We start from the raw sequence: 24,181 nt of genomic DNA, 5'->3' as shown, positions 1-24,181 counted from the left end.
GGGCAGAAAGTACGTCTTGCTCCTCTAGGAAGGACCTTGGACTCGCACCGATTACTGCTAAGGAGTGAGAGAGATGTAACTTTCCTTTACACAACGCTTCAGAATTCCTGTGTTTGACTACGGAAAACACAAACGATGTGATTGTTTAAACTGATCGCCCTGGCAGTGATTTAAAAAGAGACGAAACAGAGCCAGGAAAGCCTGGATTTATAGAACTGCAGCCTATTTCCTAATAGGAGAAGTTAACTTATTTCCTAATGCAGGACAAGATCTGCCTCTACACACAAGGGTTTCTAGCCTCCAAAGTTGTCATCTGCACTGGTCTTACAGCCAGAGGTATTTCTCCAAGATACCTCCAGGTAAGCGAGAATATAATTGGAACCCTTCTGGGCACAAGCCAGGTGGCACTAAGGCAGCCAGAGTTTCAGTCCTGCCCTTTTGTTTGCTCTGAGAAACAAACATTAAGGCCACTGAGTAGGAGAAACACTGGGCCAGTCCCTCCTCAGAAAACCCCAGATATATTTCCAAATAGCAAATTGCACCTGTATACTTGGCAAATGGGACAGGCTTGCTCTGCTCCCGTATGCCTACCTTCTACACAGCCTTCATCGTTCATTCTCATCATTAGCCCTTTTACTGCATAATCACGCCTTTTGAAAAGTGCAGTGCCTTCTCCTGATAACATCACCCTTGGGAAGCCAAAGCACTTCAAATGCAACGATTGGCATTAAACAAGGAGAGTTATTGTTACGCTCCTTACCCCTACTTCAGCTCGGTTTGGGCATAGATTAGAGGTGCAGAACAGACAGACAACTGCTGAAAGCAAAGAAAATACTAAGGTTTCTTGTCCAAGGCAGAAGAGGGGGAGGGAAACAGGCTGGAGGTGACTGTTCCTTAGCCAGCCTCTGCTAATCGAAGCAAGCCATCCTCATCAATATCACTTTGCTTTGGCAGCTTTTCAAGAGGTGAAAAAAAAAAAAAAAAAAAAGAGGGGGAGAAAAAAAAGGGGGGGGTGGGGTGGGGAGCGGGGACGAAGCAAAATCACACTTCCCTTGTGCAACATGCTTTAATTGCTACGTGTATTGCACACCAAAGAGGAAATCCAGGGGGTTAGCAGCACCGTGATGAGCTGCATCGCCTTTAATGCTTTAAAGAGAAAATTCTCGCAGGTGGGGAGCAAGAAGGCGGAAGGCGCATCCCCCTCTGACCCACAGGGCACATTCTTTGCCACTCCATCTGCCACCCCCAGCTGCTAAATCCTCCCTCACCAGCACAAGGTGATCTCAGACTGAAGCACGCTGCTAACACATGAAAGGAAACAACTTTGGCTGGTTGCCTCCTTACAAGCCCCGCTCTCCCCACCCCCTTCCTTCCCTTCCTCTCTGACATGTTTAAAGCATCTGAACGTCAAGGTACAGAGATATCACAGAGCAAGTTTCCCTTCCCTATTTTGCTCAGATGGCTCTTGTCAGCAGCTCCCGCCAGCCCTACCCTCAGCCCCCTGTTTTCCATGAGGATTTCCCTCCCTCCTTCCTTCCCTCCTGCTCTGGAGCCGCTGCTCTGGAGCTCGCATTATTTCCTTTCTCGGAGCCTACAGTCTGGAGCCAGAGAGGTTTGTCTGCTTCCCTGGGTTCAGCTAATAAATTGGGATCAGGGGGTCACACAGCAGGGGACTTGGAAGCCTGAGAGCCTCTGACACCATTTTTATTAGTTTTTACTATACATACCATTTCAGGAGCCGGGATGCCATCCCAGTGGGGCCCTACCCATTGCTTAGTAACTAAGATTTTGTAATCTAAATTTTGACAAGGTCATTTTTTACCTTGGGAGAGGGTGGGGGAGGGAGAACCCCCCACATACATTAATTACACAAACACTGTGGGGACAATGCAAATAGGAACCCATTTCCCTTTTGCATCAGGGCTAAAGAATGAAACATCTTTTTACTATAGGGCCATTACAAGCCAAACAGGCTAGCGTATTTTAAACAACACACTGATACAGTCCCATCCTCTGCTTGCAGGTTGGATGAGTGTATTTCAGCCTTTCCCCTCTCTATCCTTAATAAAGCATGCTGTCAACAAAAGTGACCAAACCCGGAGGTAGCCACAGAGCCCTGATAGCCAGGTTATATTAAATGCCCCCATGCCTCTGCTTGCACTACAGGGATGACCCTGATCAAGCGAAAATTAAGTAACAAAACCTCTGCCAACATCAGCATCACTGTGCTTATTAACCCTGTGTTTAATCGCGGCTGGCACATAGGGTATAAATCACCTTTTGTCAAGCTCTGGTCCCAGCAGACAGAGGTGTGAAGAGCCCAGGCACCCACTTGCCCTTCAGGTCAGGCAGAGACAGGTGGGTTTTTTCCTGATATAAAGTTTCCTAGGCTGATGTTTAGAAAGCATAAGAAACAAGGAAACAACCATTAAAAGCAAGTCAGCACAGGGACAATTTCCTAAGAGCAGGTACCGTGGAAGCAGTGTGGTGACAGCATGCTGCCATCGCTGCAGGGAATGGTGCTGGTGCAGAGAAGCGAGCTGCCCGGCCAGCCCAGGGAAGGCAAACAGTCACCTGGGCTCGCAGCCTCAGCAGGGAGAGCAGAAGAGCCATTCTGCCACACTGGGCCTTCTCTCATGCAATTAGTGCTGCTTGCTTCAGCTGCAGCTTTGCTGCATTCAATAACCCTGGGGTTTTTGGGTGGGATTTTTTGGGGGGTTGGTGTTTTGTTTGTTTGGTTGGTTGGTTTTTTAGAATATATTTATCTGCTGCTCTGCTGCAATTAATTCATTCTAGGAGGAAAAAGGTCCTTTGGTCACTGTTACCTTTCCCTTCCACCCTCTCCCCTGATGCAGAGCTGTGTGAGGTGTGTGCCTCTGATGTGGTTAAAGCAGGACTGAGATTGAGTAATGCTTTGAGGTCCTTCAGTATGCATTTTGCTGGCTGTCACCTCATCGGGCTCCAGCATATGCTTTGAGGTTAAGTCCCAGTGTTTGTATTTTGGGCCTTTGTTGTGGTTGCTTGATTTGTTCATGATGGCCTTGGCTCTGCCACCCCACAAGCAAATGCAAAATTCAGAAAGCGGTGACTCAGTCATTTTATCCACTGGCAGCAGCAGAGCTGGCAGGGGCTCAAAACAGATCAGAGACCGGGGCAACAAGTGTCTCCAAGATGGATTTCAGATAAACAAGGAAAAATGAGAAACCTGAAAAAGCATGGAGAGAAGAAAAAGGCTGATATTAAATAAAGAGACAGGAAAAAAATCTGGAATGTCAAGTATAGACTGAAAAGATCAAAAGTAAATCAGCTCTGTGATAGACAAGGAGCTGTGCTGTGCTTCAGCACAGCAACACTCCAACATGGCAGCTCGCTGGCCCGCACGGCTTTTTCTGTTGGTGAAACTCCGCCTGCAAGGCAAAAGAAGTTGCTTTTTGCTGCCAGTGCTGGAAGCTCAAAGCAGAACCTACAGATCAAGCTGTTTTCTTCCTGCTTCAGGCATCAGCCCTAAAAATAAAATGACCCCGGAGGACTCAAAAGCTGGCTTGCTCATTTGGCTGATAGTATAAGAAGTAGGAGAGCAAGGCTTGTGCTTCTTCTGCAGTTATATGGGCTCTGTGGGTTTTCAAACAACAAAAATACGCCCCCAGACATGAAGGGGGAACTTCATGCTGACCTGGTTTTACATCATGGTAACACGTTTGTCCCTGGAGGAAGAAAGAGGGATCCTTATAGCATAAGGTCTCCAATCCAAACATACAGTACCAAAGGCACTTGCTCAGTGGACACACAGAGCCGCGAATAACATCAGTGAGTGACCACAGTTCCAGGTCACTGTACCTGAAGCTGTGGATTTTCCAATAAAAGCAAGATATCATGAGCTATGATGTACATAAAAAGGACAGTTCTACATTAACCATGTTTCAGGCTGAACACACAAAAACGTATCAGATACGGATTTAAGGTATCACATACAGACTTATGATAAGATACCCTATAATAAAAAATCAAGTTTGTAGAGGGAGGAAAGATGGTTTTGTGCTTAAGCACAGCACTGGAGTCACAATGCCTGGATCCTGTCCTTCATCATGGTCATCCTGTGAGACCTTAAGCAAGTCTTGTCTTAGCTATGTAGTACTTGTGAAATCACTACAGTGTACTGATATATATTGTTTTTTAATTTTAAAACAATACACAGCAATTTACATTCAGAGAGCTTTATAAGTCATTTCTGTCTGTTTGATCTCCAGCCCCAACTTTTCTGGCAAAACAGCAATTAGAGCACAAGTGCTGAGCTGGCTCTTTGTTGCTGCCCATGCCCTATCAGACTCAGAAAATGATTGTGACTCAGTCACCTAAGCTGTGCTCTGTTTATTCATGTGTAAACTGGGAATCATTATAATTGCTTTCTAAGCATTAATTGATTATTCCTCATAACACTACTATAGAATTCCTAGAACAGAGAGGAAGAAAACCAACAAGATGAGCAGACAGCGGCAAAACTGCAAACTGCTACTTATTTTTTTTATGCTTCTTTTTTCCCCACTTCTTCTGACCACCGAGAACGCAGGAAGTTCGCCTGACATGGTGTGACAGGGTTTGCTCTGTGACTTTAGTCCATCACCTCAACTTTTCTCTGTTCAAACACAGCACCATCTCAGAAACAAAAGTCTCTGTTCCCAGGGGTGACTAGCAGGGGTTTTCCTGACTCCCATAAAGACAATGAGGATATGTCTGCTTATATCACTACCTTTATTTACCCAGATCCCGAAAACTTTTTTTTCTCCCAAAACCTTCTATCTTTCTGCATTCATTAGGGAGCAAGGTAGTAAGATGGATACCAGATGATGATTCATGAATTTCTAGATGTAGTTACCTTCCACAACTTCTCTATGCATTTGTGTATCTCCAGCCAATGCTTTCACATACGTATGCACATTTTCTCCAGTTGCCTGAAGTCCTTCTATAACTCTGCATGTCTCCCTACCTGTTACAGGTAGAAGTTGGAAAGCAATTGTGACCAACACACTGATTTATATAAAAATAAATTAATCTCCTTCCTGAGCCTGAGGTGCCTTGAGTGCAGTATGGATGGATCGGCAAATAAAATCCCGGAGCAGATGTGGAGCCCAGTCAGAGTGGCAGTAGGTGTGTTACATGGGCAGATTAACTTAGAATCATAGCATCCTTTAAGTTGGAACAGACCTTGAAGATGATCAAGTACAGCCATTAACCCAGGACTGTCAAGTCCACCACTAACCCACGTCCCCCAGGCACTGCATCTAGATGGTTTTTAAATACCTCCAGGGATGGTAATTCCACCACCTCCCTGGGCAGCCTGTTCCAATGTTTGACCACCCTTTCCATGAAGACATTTTTCCTAATATCCAATCTAAACCTCCCCTGGAGCAACTTGAGGCCATTTTTTCTCATCCTGTCACTTGTTACCTGGGAGCAGAGACCCACCCTCACCTGCTTACAGCCCCTTTCAAGTGGTTGTAAGGAGTGATCAGGTCCCCCCTAAGCCCTCTCCTCTCCAGGGTGAGCACCTCCAGCTCCCCCAGCCACCCCCCATCAGACTGGTGCCCCAGCCCCTTCCCCAGCCTTGTTGCCCATCTCTGGACATGGTCCAGCACCTCAACATCCCTCTTGAAGTGAGGGGCTAACTCATACCCTAACCATTTCCAGCAACAAAGCAGCCAAAACAAAACACAAATCAGACTAAAAAAACCCAGGTGTGGTTCTCCTTAAGGAAAACAAACAAACAAAACTAACAGAAAAAATACAAGCCAAAAAAAAGCAATCTTTAGAAATCACTTGTATGGGAAGAGGCAGTTATATACTATAGCTTAGTAATGGCAGCCAGTCTCCTTTTCTCTAATGAAGTACATGCTTAGCTTGTAACAAATACTGCTTTACAGAGCCACAGTTTTAGTTTTGATTTCTATGGTGTTAGGCTAAAACTGTTTTACTATTATAGTTACTTAGTCACAGGTCAAGTAGTCACACAATAGCAACTGCTATCACAGAAGATTAACTGGAAATAGGGTCTGCACATTTTATCCCTAAAAAAAAAATATCAGTTTCCTCTCATTTCAGGTAACAACATGGTATGTACTGAAAGGACAAAAGGAACTTTCAAATACAGTAAGCAGGGCTAGCTAGTAAAGATTCAAGCAAATAATCTCAGCACTCTCAGACACTCACAGAATTGTCCAGCCTGAAACCCAAAAGTTTCTCATGGCAGAGGAGAAAGTTATTTGGGAAAAATACACAAGTGACAATTCAGACATTTCTGCTAGCAGGCAGCTAGCTGAACACTCATTTCTCTCCTCAGAGAATGTTTTAATGGAAAATCTGACTGATCTGGCAGAGACCGTTCCAAGACAGTGATACTGAGTCATAAAGCAAAGCCATAGCTACCATCCAGCCCTATCCAATGCCCCTGAAGTCAATAGGAAGGCTCTGGAACAGGCCCATACAAATTAAATAAATTTTGCAGTATGGCTGTGATTAGCTTAGACCCAGTGGAGGAGCTGGCAATGAAAAGCTGCTGCTGCTGCTTTCCTGGAGACTCTTCTCTCACTGTTATCAATGTCATTTCTGCCCAAGGATGTTCAGCAAATTAAGACAGGCATCAAGCTGAGGAGTGTTCCTTGGCTTTTGTTGTTTGAAGAGAGGGGGGAAAAAACAGTTTCACAGCTGTAGGTTGAGCATGAAAAACATGGCAGGTGACAGAAAGAGGGTCACCACACTGTGAGAGTGTCTCTGTTTGACAGTGTATGGGCTTGGTTTTCTGTTACAGCGTGTGAATTTAGTGCTGGTAAAACAGGGGGGAAATGCTAGTCTATTTAAATCCCGCAATGAGGAGCAGCATCAGCCATCGCTTAATAGGAAAAAATATTCTCCTTCAGATGAAGAAGGGAATAAAATCTATATAAAGGACAAGCAGTAACAGAAATCAGACATGGAAGTGTAAGTAGGGATACAAGAAAAAGGAAGCTCCAGAGGGGACACTGGACAAGCCTAATTGATCTCCTGATGCAAAGCACATCCCCTGAAGTCGGACATCTCTTTCAATAGTGGGTAGGGACCAAAAAATGGCAAAGCATAATAATCTGCCAATTCGGGAGGACAGAGACAGGATTGTATGTTATAGGACAAAAGAAAAGCCATAAAGGGAGCCCTTGACCTCCATTTCTCAGCTCTCAGTTTAGATGCAAGACAGGAATAGCAGAGGTGGTAACAGCTTCTTGTGCCCTAATGCTCAGCTGTCACTTGCAAGGACACCAGGGAGGTGAGGAGAGCACCCAACCATCATCTACAAAGAGTAAACCCTGCCCTTGATGGATTTCCCTTGGAGACTATGGTCAGGAAGGCTCTGAATGCAGAGGGAGGATGGGAAGAAGAAATTATTTAATTAACTATACACCAATGCCAAAAGCCTGGGTAATAAACAAGAGGAAATAGAATTAGTCATTTATGAGCACTAATTTGACCTAGCTGCTATTACTGAACCTCATAGGATGATTTGCATGACTGAATGTTTAAATCAATGGTTATAATCTACTTAGGTAGGGCTCAGGTTTTAGAAAAAAAATGAGTAGTGCAAAAGAAGGCATTACCTATAAACAAGTCACAATTAAAAAAAAAAAAATCTATCCTGAATGCTTCCTACTTGATGACCCTCATAAAGCAACAAGGTGGCACTACCATCATGCTAGGAAGCAGGGTGACTAATACAAAAACTGGCTGTTTACGAGGTGTAGGATGAAAAAATAACCTAACCTCAAGGTCTCCCATATGAGAGGTCAATGCTAACCTCTTTTAGAACTGCTAAATATTCTAGCTGTAATCTGTCAAGGTGGTAGAGAAGTCACCGGGTGGGGGAAAACCTCTGGCAACTTACTCTTGACCAACAGAGGAACCGCTCACCCAATGAACAGCAGTAACATAAGTACAATTAATTGTGAGTCATTCACCCTTGTGATCAATAAAGATCAAACCATCTAAACTAGCAATGATATATACTCAGTGCCCTGCAAAGCTTTCAGCTTTGTGAAATTGTTACGGGCAATTCAGTTGAGGGAAAAAGTCTCACTGACCAAATGTGACCATGAATTGTTTACGAGCATCTTACTAAAAGCCTCAGATGCCACAACCCAATAGTCAAGAGAAGAGATGATACTGATCAAGTAACTAATCTACAGTCACAGATTGCAGAAACCCAACAGAAGTGAGGAAAATCATATAGCCGGTAGGACAATGCATAAAATAGAGTAAATCTGAAGTCTATTAGGAATCTTAAAATGGAATTTGCGCTTAGAGCTAACATTGAAACACAAAAGACTACTACCAGAGGAAGATACTTTTCAACACAACACACCTAAGCAATTCCCATCTAAGAGATTCCAAACTGGGAAGCAAATGCTTTCAGCATGCCTTGGAAGAAGGAAGATTCTAGAAAATAAACTTGAGGCTTTGCCAATGTCTTAATCCAAACAACAGATACATTACACAGACACTGTGGCTGATGAAAACAAGCTAAGCAAAGGAATCATGTGAACCTCAAAACATGGAAACAGACAAACCTATAAGCAGTCAACATGAGTTTATGGAAACCAGAGCCTACCAAACCTATTTCTTTTATGAGATTATAAATGGAGCTAGTAAAGTCAGTAGCTTATGATCAGATTTCTAGAAGTATTTGAAATCAGATTTGTACAGAACTGAATGTTATACAATGGATCAAAACGCATAGGTCTATTGTACCCTTTGGTTTTATAATATGTGGGACTAACAGGGCTCAGAACTGCAGAGCGGGGGAAAAGCTGACTGCCACCATCAACAAGGGACAGCAGAGCAAGGCACCCTGCCACGTCCATTACAGCAGCACCACCACTAAAGCTGTTTACAGCCTCAGTGTAGACAGATTTTGCAGACATAGTAGGAGCAAGAATGGTCTGGGCTTAACAAGATTTTACAAACATGGTGAGGTATATTTACTAGCCTAATTCATTGTCTCCACAATTCCTCCTCCTGAGACATGGACAAACACCTGAGGAATGGCAACACAAAAAGAAAATGCCTTCCAAAGGCACTATACTTCTCTGAGGCAAATTAACAGCTATGCTGACTTTTGGAAGATCCCAGTAGTGTTCCATACCCATACCAATACTACATCTCTGTTTTTTGGTATGAAACGCCCAAGCTTTTAACTTGGTTTAAGCCATACCCATTATATGCTGCCGTATCTTGCCCATCTCCAAAGCAATGTAAGGATCTAACAAGCTATTGGGCCGATATCACTGGTATTAGAAGATCTTCCAGGAAGCAAAACAAAAGCCTTTGTGTAATGATACATACAGTGTTCTCTGCTGAAAATTGTAGAGAGCAAGAAGTGGCAATCGTCATTCACTGACCTTCTAGCATGCATGGCAGGCTATGACCTTGACCTTATTTTTAACCTCTTACATGCCATGCCTTGATGCCAACCCTGCAGGGCTATGCTAGTTAAAGCTTCAGTGAGTATTTTGAAGTGACAGATGGAGTGTCAAAGCAAACAGCATCTGTCCAAAGGGCCCCAGTAGGTGATGCTTCACAGAGTATCTCCTGAACATCTGCAGTAATTAAATGCTTAAGCTGAACAAAATTTAATTTTGCAGGCTGTGTAGAATCAGATACAGTTCACTGCACAGGGGCCCTTGATCTGCTCTGCGCTCCTAGAAAATAGTGTTGCTTCTCTGTAAGCCCTCTTCACCCTGAACTTCAGAACTGTGGCAGCTTATTTGTTCAAAAAATAGGCATTTAGGGGCTAAATACCCAATCTGACATACGATGAAGTTGTTTCCCATACCTGAAAGGAGTTCTCAATCACAATTTAAAAGCGTGCATCTCTTCTCAGTTCGCTTATGGAAGGTGAGGGTTATTTTACCAGACTGGAAGGCTTTTCTGGTTTTGTTTGTTTCTTGCAGAACTCGTTCTTGTGAATCCCAGGCAAGCTGAAAAACATCAAGAGACGTTGTTACTCAAGAGGGGTTACCGGTGGGAATAAGCATGAATAAAGCAAAAAGTGGGAAAGGCCAGAAACTTATCAAAGTGGGAGAAGCCTGAATTTGATGGCGATTTTAAAAAGCTCAGCACAGGGATGAAAAACACTCCCTTCCCTCCTACGGAAGGGTGGCAAAGCTCAGCAAGTCAGTACTAAAGATACAATAGAGACCATTTAATTTGCTTGCGTTTACACATACCTGTGGTGGGATCCACCATTCTCTCCTTCCTACTTGTGGCATTCCCCGCAGCTTGAATTGTTTTGTAGTTCACTCGACTCTCTTGTTTCAAAAATGTAAGCTATATCTCATTTGGGAGAAAAGTGATAAGGATGTTAGCAATTTGAAGAAGAATCTGTGACCAGTACAAACCAAACAAATCAGCCATAGCATCCAGCCAAGCAGTCAGGAGGCAGAACATGTCTGTAGAGAGGAGATACCACTTCTTAAAAGAGATGATGGCTGCCAGACTGATAACATCAAGCCTTGTTATAATATTCATGGACCTTATTGTAGCCACAGTTTCCTGGCTACAGAAAAACCACACCGATATGTCCTTTCCAAGACGGAAAGGGGCAGGGAAACTAAAACCCTTTGTGCTGCACGGCAAGGAAACATTATTAAGGAGGGACAATTTTCTCAGAGCCCCAAATATCTGGTAACCCTGATCATTCTGAACAGGGAACAGGTCATAAGATAAATGTTCAGCCTTCGGCACTTATTACTCAGAGTGCAAGGTTCTCATATGGAGGTTACCATATAATATTGCATTATGGTAATATATTACATTGCATTGCTGATAGGGTTTTTTCATAGGTGTTCATGTTCATTGCTTAACTCTCCATAGTTTATATTATTTTCTTTTATCTATATAATCTATCACGTTTCCCAGGCACCTATCACTTTGGGATCCTTTTTCTATAAGCAATAACATATTTCTTACACTTTAGACAGATTCACCAATTACCTGCCAGCACTGGTTCTTTCCCTCTCATTCTGCTGGAGAACCCAGGAAAGATGCACTGCTGGATTTCATCTTTTGCCAAAAGCTGAGGCTGTTGGTCTGGGAACCACATGCATTAGGAAATCCATTTGTGCTCCCTCTTCTTACTCAACGGCTTTTCCTTTTCCAGCCACAGGGCAAAACCCTGCAGGTCACACCAGAAGAGGATAATTCATTAATTTTCAGTTGACAAAGTTGAGGGCGAGTAGGAAAAGAGCTGAAACAACGGAAATGCTGATCTCATTCTAAATCATGAAATATTTAATTCTCTGTTGGTGTTTGTTCATTGCTCACTAAACCTAAACTGTTCACACATCTAGTGGGGCAAGCTCAGAGCCATTATGTCAGCAGGGGTTGTTACTGGAGAAGCAGAAGATGATGAACTAATGGTTGGAGTCAAGACTGCTACATGCCTACAAGTCACATTCGGATATAATCACTCAAGACTTTCAACTCTCCTTGCAAAAGTGCGATCACATTTCAAAACATCCAGCAAATGTTCTCTCCTAGATATGACTTACTGGGATCCACAATATCACGGCCAGCTTTGTCTTACCTCTGAAATTAAAATTATTTGATTCTGGACATTGTTTGTGTAACACCGTACTTTAAAACTTTCTTGAGACAGATTTCTCCATGTGAAAAACCCTGGACCCACCATTACGGAAGGCCTAAACCCTCTCGTCAGAGTAAATCCTGCACCAAACACCGCCTTGGACAGCCAGAAAAACTCAGGAAGGAAGGAAAAAGTAAAAAGAAAAAGGCTGTGAGAAGGAAGGGAAACTCACAACAAGGCTAGTATGAGATGGGGGATGGGAAGAGAGAAGATGACATAAAGGCCATGTCAAATGGCTCTGCTTTCCCCTCTGTTTCATTTGGAGAGAAGATTAGGTTACTACAGTTCAACAGGACTGAGTTTGCTTATTGCTTTGGGCATTAAGAACTTAATGCAAAAGTAATGAAGTTAAACCTGTGGCATAGATAATGGTCATTAGCAGCATTCTCTCCCTGTCATAAACCTGACCCTTGTTAACTCCCATTTTATCTTTTTACGCAGATGACTGAGTGGGGCAGGAAGTATTCGCTATTCCATCCAATCTGGGGGAAAAAAGTCACCGAGTGAGGATACACTGATATTTCCCAAATTGAAGCCCCTCTCCCCTACATTACAGCCCAAGTTGCATTACAAACTGAAGGGAAACACTAGGAAGAAAGCACAGAATTGGAGCCCTTGACAGAAAAACATAACTTGTAGTAGTGAAGAGAGCTTCGAGAACTCAGTTGGGATTGAAATCTCCTAAGAGAAGCATGTTCAGGAAAAGGCAAGGATTACAAAGTTTTAGCAAGAAACAAAGCCTATTTACTATTCAACCCCTGTCATTTCTATCTTCCACCTCCCCGGTAACAGAGGTCTTTCCCCACTCATTAATTAAGCTCTTTTGGAGTTTATTGACTGAGGGCAACATTGTCCCTGCAAACAGATCCTTGAAAGCTGTTGCAGCATTTCCGTGCCACTGCTCTGACAAAGGGAATCCTGTCAAGGTACAGTTCCCTGGGATGAGAGATGTTCAAATAGACTAATATGACCAAATATCCTAATTCTTCAGTAGTTATCCAAAATTCAAGATTTCTTTCACTAGGGATCCAGAGTGAGCATAAGTATAGTCAAAAAGATCCCATTTTTCACAATGCATGGGGAAAACTCTGTCTCATTATCAACCAGGTCTGAAAAGATGCCCAAGTTCAACTGCTTTTCGAGGGAAGATGACGATTACTTTTTTATACGTTTGTCTAATAATAATGGTCAGGCTTTTTTTTTTCCTGGGAGTTATGGAGTGGCACAAAGAAACACAATTTAAGGTTAAAATCCGAGGCGACCATACCACTCTCTATTTACAAATGGAGACAGGCTATATAGCAACATGGACCTTAAAGATAAATTAGTCAATTTTGAGGTTTCATTGCAAAGTGAATCTAAACATACCAAAAAAGCAGCAGTAGAGCCCTCAAGCCAATTGCAAAATTGCATTACTTTCAAAGGAAGGATCATCTGGCCCTCAAAGTGAAAATGCTTCATAATAATATCAGTCATCACAAGAGTTACACCTATATTTGAGTAACAGGGAGTGCATTAGTCATCGCTTGATGAGCAAAAAAAAAAATGAATTTTTGGGTTGTAGTCCCAAAGAATTATCTGTTTTCCTGTAAATTCACTAGAAGAGAGGAAAACCACAGACTAAAATCTCAGCTTGGGGTAATTCTGTATTTCATGCTGAAAAGGGGTCTGTACAGGACATTGCTGAATAGACAGATACACCAGTCAAATTTTAAGGTGTAGAAGCCAATATGACTGCTTGAATCATCTCCCAATCTCCTATTCAGCTTCTCATCTACTTTATTTACACAGACATATGTGATTTTGTTGCCAGCTGGTGATTTGGCAATAAAATGAAATCTGAGCCTAATGTGCCTAGAAGATTTGTTTGGAAAAAAATAAACCCAAGATAAAAAAAACCAAACTAAGTAGTACTTGTTTATAGAAACATTACGGTACCTTTGATCCTTTCTTCTGTTCTGCTTCAATATGCTTGAGTAAAAAGAAAATACGCTGTAAATTTCAGAGAGCAGCATGGGGGCTCCTATGTTTGTGTTGCAAAGACAGACTGAAGCCTTTAATCAAGACAAACTCCTGTAGGGCAAATTTCCCAATCCAGCACTGGTGTGGTGGTGTTGCTAGGTGGATCCCCATCCAGCCAAGCCACAGTTCTTGTAACTTGCCTGACCCATTTCTGTGGCAGGGCTGCCCTGCAAAATCATTTGGGCATAAGAGAGGGTGAGGAGACAAGAAGGTGACACACAAGGGAAGAGGACATAAATACATAAATACATGGAAAAATAATGCAGGATGCTTAAGAATGGCTGAGACGCTGAACTAGAAACACTCAAGTGGAGATATAAATATTATAGAAAATGCAGCATCCATTTGAAGAATGTTAAAATGCAGCATCCATTTGAAGAATGTTTCACATACCCATGACCTTGAATAAAACCACTAACAGTAAGTCCCTTGACCTTTTCTATACATACACGTCAGACAAATATGTACATGCTGCTCTTTAAAAATCTGATATTTATTATATCTCACATCAAAGCCTAACTGCACATGGACAGATTCTCATGGAATATAAGCCTGCAGTAAGCGGAGGGGGGGGGGGGTGGGGTGGGCGGGGGAGGCATTAAAGCTTCCTGTCTTATAGAAGTCCCAGTCAGGTCATCATCCATCAAAGTAGTAGATACTTTTGTATATGAAATTACTGCAATACTTACAGTTACAAATCAGATGTGTAAATGCATCCTTAAGGTCTATTAGGACACCACTGCCATAATCTAGAATTTTTCATTGTGACTCAGAGTTAGTACCTTCACAGGAAAACCAATGTCTTTTCAAATGATTGTCCAAAGTGCCTAAGGTACAGAGTGCTACGCTGTGCTACAAACCGAAGGACGTTGAGAAATAGGATACAGTATTCAAATAAGAATACATTTTTAAACTACAAGAATATTTCCTAAAAAAACCCTGTTCTCAAGCAGTGTAATGTGTTCCTTTCAGACCAAACTCTTGTCCCTTTTCTCAGAACAGCTGTGAATATACTCAGTTGATTCTGCATTCTCTGTGATCAGAGAAATAGTTACAGTTTGAAACTCTTAACAAAAACAAATCAGAAAGAACTCCAGAATGACCAAGGGAAAGCATCACTTGCCTCTGCAAGGATACTGTGCATAACTGACAAAAAGCAAGCTAATTTTTAAAACAGAAATTAGAAATCATTACCAAACATCTGAGTTATGGAAAATAAGCAGCTGTACTGTAACCCAGCACCCAGTGCACCCAGGAGTCATGGAAGAACATTTGGAGAAATGCACACTGTTGCAGCTACTGCAGTAGAAAAGGGTTTAATTTAGCTGACTCCTCACATCGACATACTGTAGACCACGCCAGGAAATCCCACCGCAGATGTATCTACATGGAGACTTCCAAAGTCTTCTTCACAGTTCCACACTTGTGTTAGGTCAAGCCTCCAAATGCAGATGGTGCCCCACAGATAGTGGGCTGATCTATGTTCTCTCAGTTAAGGGGCCACAGTGCAGAAGTGGCTAATTGCCATCAGTTTAGAGGGAGCAGGAGTCTGGGCCTGATCCAGCTCTGCAAAGACAAGTGGAAGCCCTGTGCAGTTTCCTACAGTTGTCCAAAGAGAGCAGGAGCTGAAAGGTAACTTCCTCACCCATGTGGAGGAGTTTAAAGCCTGCTGAGAACTTCCCTCAGCCAAATGTTCAGGCTCCCTGCACTGCAGTGATTTCTGCAGCTCTCCCTATCTTTGAAACATGAGCAAGTTATTGTTGGCATACAAAGGAGCTGGCAGAGCATCATCCCATGATTCAGCATATCAAGAAGCGAGATAGCATAATGAATCGTTGTGCAAAAGGGTTGCACAACATGGACCGAAACAGTCCATATAAAAGCACTGTTGTATTGGAATGGAAATGGCTTTTTCATGGAAGATACACATCCGCCAAAAAAAAAATAAAATTGTATAGCTAATGTTTTATGAGCAGAAGATCCAGAGGCAGATAGAGGCACCAATGCTAGGACCTCGCCTACTGTGACACAGGCATATGAGAAGGTACTTTGGTTTGCCAGGATGATTTGTTTACAATTGTAACATCTGGTACAGAAGGTTTTGAAAGAGATTCATGAATTGGAAAGAGGAGAAAAGAAGTCCTGCATCTGATTTAAACTGTGCTGTGAATTGGAGATAATCCACTGGAGTCAATGGAGATAGCCTGGCACAAACCCACCCTCAGTGCAAGGAGAACCAGAGCCAAAGAGTGTCAACATACACAGCCTTACTGTGTTTCTTTATCCAGCCCAATGGAACGTCTGCAATACCCTAGGCTACCTCACTATTTTCATCATACAACTGTCTTTTCACCCCTATGGCATTGCCCAGCAGCCCCCATCCCGTTAATTCCTCCCTGGTGCTCTGACAGACACTGGCACCCTAGAGGATGACAAACATCGCACCCCAGAAGGGACCATGTTTTTTGCCTGTTACCGTCCCCTCCATCTGCTTTGGGAATGGCTCTCCAGTTTGCTAACTGGTTATGTTGAGCTGGTCTCCATCAGAGGAGCACTTTCACACCTTCTTCCCAGCCTTTCTCTTTTTCTGGCAAAAAGAGAGCATAGTTCTTAGACAAAAGGCTCCAAAAGACTCTTCTCTTTCAAGGTTTAAAAAAATATCCAGCCTTTAAAACCAGAACTCAATAGAGGTTTTTTGTTGAAAGAACTGATATCCTTAGAAAGGAAAACCTTCAATTTCAGGATTTTTCAGCTTGCCTAAGGTTCATGGACTACTACTAAGAAATCTGGCAAATGTGACCAAGAAAAGCAAGTCCATGCATCCCATAAGGTTGCTCATTTCAGTGGCATTCTGAAGGGGGGCAGAGTTGCCTTGGGGGGTGGGTGGGGGGGTGGGGGGAGTGGAATTAGAAAGATTGAAAGGCACTGGGCTTTCTCTGTAACTATTATTTGTGAGCTGACAGTGCACAGCCACCAAGCAGCACATTTCTGTCCTGACCCTGGGGACAAGCCCTGCCCACGCCAGCAGCTGTGCACCACATGGACCCAGACCAGCAACTCACTGCGCTAAAAAGCCACCAGGCTGTCATCGGATGGTGACGGTGACTGACCCTGGCCAGGCTTGCCATGATAAGCCAAAGAGAAAAAGCTCTGCAAATCATTAGCAGTATCCCTCTGCAGCCTTCAGGCATCCAGTCCCCATCCTCTACTTCTTTTAATTTAGATAATTGGTTTCAATGCCTGGTTTAACTTCTGCTTTCCCTGCCTGTGCTCCCTCTTTGCTTCAGCTTCCTCCCTGCTGGCTCCATGCTTCCTCGCCCAAAGAGCAGTTCCGGCACCATTTTTCTTAGTTTCCTGCTCCCCGCGCCCCACCCACCCCCCCCCTTATATCTGTTGACTGGTTCAGATACTATTAATTCATTTAATAAAAACAGGAGACACGGGCAGCGAGGGAGGGAGGACACAGTGTTAGAAATAATGTAAATAGACCGAGCTTTCACCCTACACACCTCAAATTATGGGAACCCAGGCATGAGGCAGTAGTTAAAGGCCTCAGCCACTTGTATTGGCAAACCCGTCTTTCATAAGCATCCAATTTAGATTTAATAATATGCTTAATGAATGGTAATTAAAAACAAATTGCAATTAAAACACTATTTAATGAGGTTTAACAGTGATGTGATAGATATGTATCTATCACCAAGTTCAACTTCAATAAATATTTTCTTAATAACAAACTGGCATTTAATTAGTATGGGAAAAATGTTGCTGTTAAATCTAAATTAAATTAAAATATACTTAGGGCACTTACCCACTTAATAGTATGTGTTAATGAAAAATATTTAAAAGGCTTTTCCTTTCTCTCTCTCTTTTTTTTTTTTTTTTAGGGGTAATGGTTGCGAGAAATAAATAAAAGGAATTTCACTGATTGCAGTATAGGAAGGCATGATCCAGCCCCACACATAAACACTTGATTGATTTAAGTTTCCTAACACACAATATCCACACTATGACACATGTAAATGAACAAACAACAAATTTAACAAATGTGACAGTTTACAAAGTCATACTCAGAATTCCCACTGCACCTTTTCCCTAACCTTTCTGTGTCATTTTATGATCCCATTATCATAAATGTCTGAGCACCTGCCAAAAAAATTAAAATAGAAATAAAGTGTTTTCTTTCCTTCTGCAGATACAAAATTTAAATATTTCATAGATCTTTATTTGTTTAGTGGGAGAGGGCAGGAAAAGAAGTTTCGTATTTTGAGCTTAGCATATGTCAACTATTTTGTTTGAAACTGAGGTCTCTGAAATCTTTATTCCTCATAAAAGATATTTCAGTAGCTTAAGCCCTGATCCTATCTGTCTCCTGTGCTCCCAAGACTCCTTACAGTGGCTGATACTTTAATTGCTCCAGCACTCATTATGAGTGGGACTAAATTCAAGTAAAGCATTTTATAGCAAAAACCAGCTTTTAGAACACAAAATTTTTGCAAAAAAGTTTCCTTCAAACATTTAGTATTTTTGATCGACTGATTGTAACTGGGAAGGATTCATTTTGATAGAGCCTGTGGAAACATAAAATCTGAACAAATATTTTATAGTTCCCATTTTACACCATTCTTTACTGACTATTTCAGGGAATAAACTAGGAAAAACCCCAACCAAAATGTTTTCCTCACAGTTACGACCAGGACCCCTTCCTCCTCTGTCTTCACATTACCTACCACAAGGGGTCTGGTTCACAAGGAGTAAGAACAGTAAGACAGATTTACAATATAAATGCAAACGGTTCCTTACGGCAAAAAAAAAATGACTTTTCAATGTTTCACTCTGCAGAAATTTTGTACATAATGACATTGCTGTACAGCAACGTATGTCACATATACAGGTATGGTTTTTATTATCGCTGACAGTATGTAACATACCTATTTGCAGACAGTAACAAGCTTATAAGACAAGAATGGCACAACATTAGATGTACTTTAAGTACAGAAGAAAAATGCATTGAGACAATATTTGCCATGAGTTCACTATGGCTTCCTTTTCTTCCTTTCAAGTGGAAAAGACGTACAGGAACTAGATATTAGAGACACAATTTTAGCATTTAGCTCTGTTCCTCTTGAAGGCAACATCGAGAACAGGAGATGATAATCATAAACCTGGTCTCTCTGGATAGCTTCCCACTTAATCCCACCAGCAGCTGCTTGGCTCAGACCTAGTCTTTGTCCCTACATACCACAAACAGACTAGAATGAGGACTACTAGTTTTAAATTGCAGATATTTTCTGTTGGAGTTAAAACTCTTGGTTTAAAGTGATTGGTCCAACATTTCACAGTGTTATTTTCTAAAGCAAAAGAATCAGCCATACAAAATAGGTAACAGATAAGCAACGTGCAAATGAGTTACCAAATATAACATATAGTATTATGCCACACATGAACAGAGAGAAATAATGTACGTACCCAGCCAACTCACGATTGAGCCTGAAAGCTCGGATGTATTAGTTGCAGAATGTGAAGGATGTTTTCCTGGCATATTCCAGCTTCAGATATGATGCAGATAACACTTAGCATTAAATAATGCTCCTATGATTCCAGTTTTCAAGCATTTCACAATCCACTGCTAAATGTGACATCCTGGATGAAACAAATGACTTGATTAAGGACTTATTAACATTGAAACAGAACTGACTTCATGAATTATGACAGGTCCTACTGTACATGTCATACTGCATCAGAGCTGAAAGCAAAGATAGTGACCTTACTTCAGAAAAAGCAACTATTTAGTCAGGGAAATACCCACTCCACAGCAGTAGGCTACAAAGAGAGCGTGGTTCCAGCAGGCAGAACAGAAATTCACCTCCTGCTTTTTGGTCCAGTGTCACCTGGTACACAGCGGTGGCTGTGCTATGTCTTACCACACTTCTACTTGGATGGAACAAAAACCATTTAACTTGAATAAAATACGTGGGCATCCTATGAAATCATTAGTTAAACTGTTCTGCTTTGAAGAAGACAAACTTCCACTAGTTTATCCACTTAGACTACTTAAAAGTCAGAAAGACCCAACAGGGACCTTGGAAAGATGATTTATGATATGGATTATTGGAAAACAGTAGAAATGCCCTAGTACTGCACCCAGTTTTGATGCCATGACCCCAGCTACAATACAACCCACAGCTCAGCATCACCTTGCCCACAGCATACCCAGCCGTCTCCTGAAAGCCTCCAGTCACAAACTGGGGAGTTGGCCTTCGAGAAGTCCGAGGGGCATCAGTGAGGTTTTGGCTACGTCAGTACCTTCTGCAGTAACCACGGTGGTTCAGATGAAACCGAAGGTCAATCAGATTTGTCTTCCTAATCGCTTGAAGGATTTAAAAAATTCCATTTAGGATGCAAGAAAAGGCAGAGGAGATGGGAAACACAGAATCAGAAGCTTGGAAAAACAATTTGTTTATGGTTGGCTAGACTGCGTCAGACTTGCCAGTCACTTTTAGCTAGGAGAGAGTGAATTACCCATAGCTGATGCCACCAAAGATCTCTAACCATCAGGAAGTATCCCTCCTCCCCCAAGTGTTTTCCACTAAAAATGGCAGAGAGATGCTGATTAAAGAAAGACAGTGCTTTAACACTCTCAGCTTGTGGCTAGCAGTCTGGCATCTCTGGTGATGCTCAGCTCAGGCTGAGACAAACAGGAGGCCCATGCCAAGTTGTTTTGCAGTCAGTGGCCTGTTGCCAGAGTGTCATTTTTCACAGAAAGGACACAATACCAAGCAATCTGGCTGAGGATGAATAAAAGTATCATCTGTGTTCGCTCCACTTCAAGGGCTCGTGCAGTATTGTTCTCCTCGTGTGCAATACTATTCCCATTGATCCTACAGACACATCAAAAGATGCTTCTCAGGGACCTATTGGTCAGTCTTCCAACTTCGACAAGGAACTCACATCAACCTATTACATTGTATTATTTTTTACAGTGATTAAAAAGTGTTCATGCCTTTCATGAGTTGGGGGTGGTTTATTTTTTGCCTACTGGAAATTTGTCTCTTCTTTCACCCAGCAAAAAAGCACAAGGATTAGACAATGAGACAGCATGGAAAAGAAATACGCTTAGCAGAAATAGCAAACCATCAGATTTGCACATTGCTGGAGATACAAAAGGAAAGATGATTGAGAAAAGGCTGCAAAGCCAAAAAAGCACTGACAAGATTTATCTGCCATCTGCAAAAAAGAAAGGAGCAAACAGAAATAAACACACATGTGAGAAGGCAAGAGGAATGAACGGTGGTTTATTATCACAGGGGACATTTCACTGGCTGAACTCTAAAGGCTTTACCAATACAGGGACATGTTTTTTGAAACAGAGTATATGTAATTTCTGTCCTTGGTAACCGTGGCTGAATATGCAGGGTGAAGCAGCCTCATCTTGGGCCCTAACCCAGGAAAAGCATACAAGCGCTACCCAAGAAGCAGAAGAATCACGGCTGGCTTTTATGTGTTTCCCTGGAGAGGGGCCTCTGTGTCTGACTGGCCATTTGCACACCATCTGCACGTGCTGCTGGGACGCAAAGTTGGAATAGTCAGTTGCGCAAGGCCAAGAGAATCTTTTTTGTTCTTTTAACTTTTTCCTGGTTAGGTGGAACAACCCACAAGAAGCTAAGGTTGTTCAGCCTCCTCATCTCCTAAAGACAGAAAGGGATGTTGGAGGTACTGAGTAACATGCAGAAAATCCCAGACTGTATGGGGCTGTACCAGCTGGTAGTAATGGGAAAGAGTGGTAAGGAGCTGGGGAAAGAGGAAAGCTCCCTTTGCCATCTCAGTACGTTCCTGCCAACAGCTACGATATGATCTGATTCTAAACACAACCCCGAAGACCAGATTTTCATACTTGGAGAGAGATGAGGAGCTGCTTATGACATAGTCTCCATGAATCCCACAATGAAGAAAGCGTAAATATCAGATACAGCAAAGCACACACTGGCAACAAAGGAGAGAGCGTGCATTCCTCACCTACAGTTGTGCAGGGAACTGGATATTTAATGTTAGGAGGTTTTTTTCTCATCTTCCCATGAGAAGGTTTCTGTATCCTCACTGCTGAGTCAAACATGCTCTGACAGGCAACTCCTTGAGCAATAAATGAATTTGTGTCTTAAGAAAAAAACATAATCAGAGAATTCCATAGGTGACCTCTGTGTTTTGAAAGCTGAAGAATGACCCAAAAAATAAGAACAAATAGCACTGGAAGAAGTCATGCCCCTTTTCTCCCATTCTCCAAGCTAGGATCTACTCTCCATGGGCCATTCCTGAACATGATTTGTTAACCCCAGCTTGAAAAAAAAATCAGTAGAGATTCCCCCACCTGCCTTAGCCCTTACCATCAGAAGCTGTGTGAATGGGAGCCACGGGGAAGATGCCCCAGCCATAATTGTATTCAACACCAGCTTGCTCTGTGACCTAAAGATTCACCTGTGAGAGGGAGGCCACAGCTTTATGTATTTTATGGTCTGCCACCTCCCTGCAGCAGCCAGGCACGGTGCCGTGCCGATGCTGTCCTACCCAGCGAGGAGGGTCGGACTGATGGCACAAAGGCAGAACCAGATTCAGCATCCAAGGTGCACTGCACAAACCATACATGTGATACATCACTTAAAAAAGGGCTGCAGAAAGAAGTTACCATAAAGTTTCCATTCCAAAGCACTAAAATCTTACATTTGCTTATTAAATTTCAGTTGGGGCCCCAGGCAATTGGACAGAACACCAGTCTAGCTACTGCATTTTGCTTTGCTTACTGATACTGACATACAGCCATAACTTACATAAAGAAATTGCAAAGCTGAGGACTTTAATCATGGATAACCATCCCTTCCACCTCTGGCTTTAGGATAAAACTGACATCACGTTTCAGGTTTGGTTTGGGGTTTTTTTTTTTGGGTTTTTTTTTTTCCTTTCTTTTCTTGTAAAAGATTTATAGGAATGTGGAACAAAAGAAGAATAGCATATCCTCTGTTTAAGAGCCTGTGATTCAAAGACCAGTTGAGACAATGGCAGGATTCTCATGTATTTTGTAGGCATTTAATAATAACCCAACGAGACTGGAAAGTCGGTACTCTCAGGGGTCTGCTGGGAACCCACACTGCCCCTGCCCCCTGGTGCTTTCACATGGCTGCACGCACAGAAGCGTGGCAGCCCCGAGAAACCCCCGGCAGCCCCGAGAAAACCCCGGCAGCACCAAGCTCCGACCCGCAGCCTCAGCCATGCACACAAAGAGCTGGGTGCTGCCTTAGGGCTCTGCTCTTACGGGAATGCTGCAAAATGGGGGTTGAGATGACACAACTGGTTGCAGTCATCGTTCCTACTCTTTGGCAATCATTTTAGATGGTACAGACTTTAAAGACCTGACTTTCTCTCCTGTGGTGTTTCTATAATGCTCAGCACAGCAAAGAAGGATGAATTTTCTAAAAAGTTCAATAAAAACCTGATTCCCCATAAGCTAGGCTTCAGGGGCTCGAGGAATTACCAGCACTAAGTGCTCAAAACCTGTCAAGTCTCAGAAAAGCTTGAAAATCATGAAAAAAGTAGTAAGAAATGTCAGGAACTTTTTATTTGCTTTTTGATTTTAGAACCCAGAACATCACCACCACACCACAAATACTAGAAATGTATGGGTTTGCACCTTTATAAAGAAGAAATGCGCTGGCGTTTATTTTTGTATATGAAAAGTGAAAGTTCAAAGAAATAGCAAGATTACAAGAGCTCAGGCTTTAAGAGAACCCCCAAGCGTTACTGAAAGAGCCACAATAACTCACCAGGCTGGGGAGCTTTGTATTCTTTCTCCAGGGCCAAGTCTCCACTCACAGCTGAGGATCTCCTTCCCTCAGGTAGCGCTACAGAAAAAGAGTTAAACAGGGGCAAGGAGAGACCAACAAACTTGTAAAATACGTAGTGTAACACCACTCAGCTGTTGCTGTGACCCCCCTGAATTACACTGGAGAATTAATGTATTAGCCATTCTTTAGCATTTGCTACTTCCAAAGGTTTATTGCAGCCAGTCAATACCAATAGCACATCTCAAAGGAACAAGAGGAGCAGCACACGCTGGAATCAAGCAGCAGCAGAGCACAGAGCTAAAGCACACGCTTAACTGATGAACAGGAGCGCACACATGCTTAAAAAGTTAAGTGTAGGATTAAATGTTTTGCTGGGTTGAGGCAAGAAGAATTCCATAGTTAGTCTGTTATTGTTACTATGATCATCACTATGACTGAACAGAGAACAGTCCGTGTTAAAGCTGGAGAACCTTTCTCAAAATAACGTTTTCAGGCAATTTATATCCAGAGTATACTGGCATTTACACATTTCAAGTTAATGATTCAAGAAAGTGAGATTAGAGATTATCCTATTTGTTATGACCAAGCTGAGAAAGTATAGCTACCACTTTGCACCCCAGGAATGAATTTGATAATCTACAGTACCCTAAGAAAATGGTGC

General features: G+C 42.5%; 1 long non-coding RNA gene across 1 annotated transcript in view; it reads right to left on the bottom strand.

Moving 5' to 3' along the window:
• The window catches only part of LOC130156444 (uncharacterized), a 96,827-nt gene that overhangs the window by 39,734 nt on the left and 32,912 nt on the right, over window positions 1-24,181 (bottom strand). Inside the window, exons 5-10 of the long non-coding RNA XR_008824427.1 lie at window positions 23,500-23,577; window positions 19,901-20,057; window positions 19,157-19,330; window positions 11,014-11,194; window positions 10,248-10,353; window positions 9,854-9,998 (exon numbers count right to left, since the gene is read on the bottom strand). This is a non-coding gene — a long non-coding RNA (uncharacterized LOC130156444). The remainder of the gene's footprint in view (window positions 1-9,853; window positions 9,999-10,247; window positions 10,354-11,013; window positions 11,195-19,156; window positions 19,331-19,900; window positions 20,058-23,499; window positions 23,578-24,181) is intronic.

The sequence above is a fragment of the Falco biarmicus genome, chromosome 10 (assembly GCF_023638135.1).
Source record: "Falco biarmicus isolate bFalBia1 chromosome 10, bFalBia1.pri, whole genome shotgun sequence".
NCBI lineage: Eukaryota > Metazoa > Chordata > Aves > Falconiformes > Falconidae > Falco > Falco biarmicus.
Note: the sequence above shows the minus strand (reverse complement) of the source record. Positions and strands in the feature narration are given on the sequence as shown.